Source organism: Amblyomma maculatum, chromosome 8 (genome assembly GCF_055883805.1).
Source record: "Amblyomma maculatum isolate TAMU_Amacu chromosome 8, ASM5588380v1, whole genome shotgun sequence".
Classification (NCBI taxonomy): Eukaryota; Metazoa; Arthropoda; class Arachnida; order Ixodida; family Ixodidae; genus Amblyomma; species Amblyomma maculatum.
The window spans coordinates 49,539,980-49,543,592 of record NC_139351.1 but is presented as its reverse complement, the minus strand read 5'-3'; positions in this window follow the sequence as shown (position 1 = coordinate 49,543,592).

The window sequence follows — 3,613 nt, the reverse complement described above, 5'->3', positions numbered from 1 at the left end:
GTCGACGCATCTTTGCCGCCTACCCAGCGTAACGAGCTCGTTGCCTTGCTTCAACGATTCAGCGCATCCCTCAACTCTCACCAAACTTCGGTGGAACGTACAAGCGCAGTTCGCCATCATATCGACACCGGCCTCCACGCAACACTGCACCAGCGCCTCTACCCAGTCTCAGCTGCTGAATGCCGCGTCATCGATGACCAAGTGAGTGACATGTTCAAATGCGCAGTGATCCAGCCTTCTCAAAAGACGGCTCCATTCGGTTTTGCCTCGACTACTGCCGGCTCAACAAGATCACTCGGAATGACGTTTAGCCTCTCCTCCGCATCGACGACGCCCTTGACTGTTTGCAGGGAACTGAATACTTTTCTTCGCTGGACCTCCGCTTTAGCTATTGGCAGGTGTCAGTGGCTGATGTCGACCGCCAAAAAAACCGCATGCATAACGCCAGACGGTCTATATGAACTTAATGTCATGCCTTTTGGTTTTTTGCTACGCTCTAGCTACATTTGAGCGCATGATTGACAACATCCTGCGCGGGCTCAAATGGCAGATATGTCTCTGATTGATTGATTAATTGATTGATTGATTGATTGATTGATTGATTGATTGATTGATTGATTGATTGATTGATTGATTGATTGATTGATGAAAAATTTAATTTTCAGCGATTTAGGAGGCCGCCTATTCCCCGCTCCTGGCACGCAGGCCTGAGGAACGGGGCTGGAACCTCCGCGACTAAGGACTGGCGAATATACATTGGTTGTTCGCGGCCTCAGCCGCCAGGCGGACGGCTTTTTGCTGGTCAGCGGGACGTCGCTTCGTAGCAGGGTTACCCAGGCTTCTCTATTTTTAATGTTCTCCCTAGCGCCCAGATACTTAGGGCATTCCCAAAATATATGGTCGAGGATCCCCCTCGCTTCGCAGGCTTTACATTTGTCATTTTTTCGCTCATCTATCTGGGTGTGAAAGAACCAGACAGGGTTCGGAAAATTTCCGACTTGTAATCGCCTATGGCCTCTTTATTATTTAAGCTAGGATCCGGTGGCGGCATTAGACGTCTTCCTAATCTATAATTTTCGATGATTTCTTTATAGGCTTGCAAACGTTCGTCCATCGCCTGGCAGTCGGGCGGCTCCGCGTTTGCCCGGAAGTAGAAATCTCGGGCTAAATCATGGGCCACCTCGTTGCCGGGGACGGACGTGTGTGCTGGGACCGAAATTAGGGTGATTTTGTGGTAAATCTTAGCTGCAGCTGTTAGAATTCGGGCTGCGTCTTGTGAGACCTTGCTTTTTTCGATACCCAAAAGAGAAGCCCGAGCGAGGACAGAAAAACCGTGAGTTTCAGCAGTAGGGTACCCCAGGCTAAATATGAGGAAAACAAAGAAAAAGATAAAGGAATAGAAACGTTAAGAAAGTCGAAGAACTGAGGGAGATAATTAAGAAACTCACCCCGGAACTCCACCAATCCGAAACACGGCCAAATTCCGGGTCTCCCCCGCCTCCACATGCTCCCCCCGCAAAACAAGTAGCCAAACCGACACCTCCACTTGCGGCGCCAATAGTGCTAGCACCACCTGCAGCGTCAGACACAGAGGAGGAGGCAATGATCACTGAACAGTGCAGACCACCTCCCCTGGGGAAACGGAGAGGCGGAGAAACAGATCCGCTGACGGCAATTGACCGTAGACTAGACACCAAATACGGGGCCAGACTCGAGCGGCTCTAGACAGGCATGACCAACATCATAAGCGCCCTAAACCGAATTCAGGAACATCACAACAAACAAACACGGCTCTTGCTGCTATGACAGAAAGGCAAACAGGGAGAGAAGGGATACTTGACTAATTCCAACATGGGCAAAATGCCACCGAAGATTAATTCGACGGTATGGCAGTGGAACGGCCGAGGATTCCTGCGCAAGCGAGCGTTAGTGCAACATCTCGAGCAAATAGTTGAAAAACCTCTAGCCGTAGCCCTACAGGAAACTGGCAAAGGAGTAATAAAATTATTAGGATCTCAAGCGTTTGCTAGTGGCCGGGGAGAAAAATCCCGGGTCACTACATTCGTCCAAAGGAACGTAGAGGTGATCGAACATGAAATTAGTTGTCGCAGCATTGAGGCGGTTTTTGCTGCAATCGTCACGGGAAGGAAGAAGAAACCCAGTATTTTCGTCCTAAACATATACAGCTCTCCTCCGCAGTGCAAAGTTAGGTTCAAGACATTATTTCGCAAAGCAATGAAGGCAGCCGGAGCCAACCCCCTCCTAATTGTAGGAGACTTCAACGCCTGCTACCAAGAGTGGGGATATATTAGGCAAGATCCGAAGGGCAGGTAGTTATGGGAAGATTTTCACGAATTAAACCTCACCCTGCAGACACTCTGGCTGCCCGACCAGGGTGGGAAACAGTGTGAGCTAAGATACAACCCCAGACTTAACATTCACCAAAAACACAGCGGAGCTTAGGTGAAAGAACACAGAGCTCACCTTTGGAAGTGATCACTACGTCCGAAATATAACGCTTAATCTGGGAGTCAAAGTAAGACGAGAAAAGATCATCAGCGCAATCGAATGAAAGAAATTCAGAGAAATTAGGGAATCCGCAAACATGGACGAAAATATTTAAAGCATCGACGATTAGGCTGAAACCCTCATGCGCCACGCTAAATCCTCTACCATTACCCTAGAGAGGGACGATGCACCGAAAACAGTCGTCAGGAAACTCCTACACATGTGAGAAGCAAAAAAAGGTATGAAAAGACGCCTCCGGTGTCAGAGATGGAACCGCAACCTAACGCGAAAAAAAAGCCAGGCACAATAAGGAAATTGAGGATTATGCAATTAAACTCTGCGAGCAAAACTGGTGTAACAGATGCGATGAAATGGAAGGCAACATGAGCCTTTCAAAGACGTGGAGCCTGTTACGATATCTTTTTCATCCGACAGTTCGAAAACACAATCAAACACAACAATAGCAAAGGCAAGACAAGCGGGTGAGGGGACTGACGCGGAACTAATACCTAAACTTGTAGACACATATGTCGGCGATACAACATCCCTCCCTCTTACGCAATACGCGGGCCCTCCGAACGAGGCCCTCGACGCGCCCATCTCAGAAGCAGAGGTTACAGCCGAAATCCTGAGCTTGAGGGCGCTGGGTCTACCCATCTCCTCTTCTACGGAACACCTGATAGAAATGGGAGTTCATAATAGGTGGACGGAACTTGCTGAAGCGGTGAGAATTGCCCAACATGAGAGATTAAGTAGGTCGAGCATGGGCCGAACCATCTTAGAGTGGGTAGGTCGAAAAATAGATAGGGGCCCAGCCGACATGGCTGCCCTACCGCCACAATGTCGCGAGAACATCATTGTCCGTCCTCTACACCGCAACATGCACCCAGAATACCACAAGGAGAGACCGGAGAAGAGAGCAGAAGCACTGGTTAAAAGAGCAAACGAATTCAGAGTAAAAGCAGTTGCCTACGTAGACACTGCAAGCAGCTGATCAGGGATGGCAGTCACCGCGGTAGTCGATGGTAGCGGCGCACCAGTCGTCTCCGCCAACATCAGAAGCAGAAACATAGACACGGCTGAAGAGGTCGCAGTAGCACTCGCT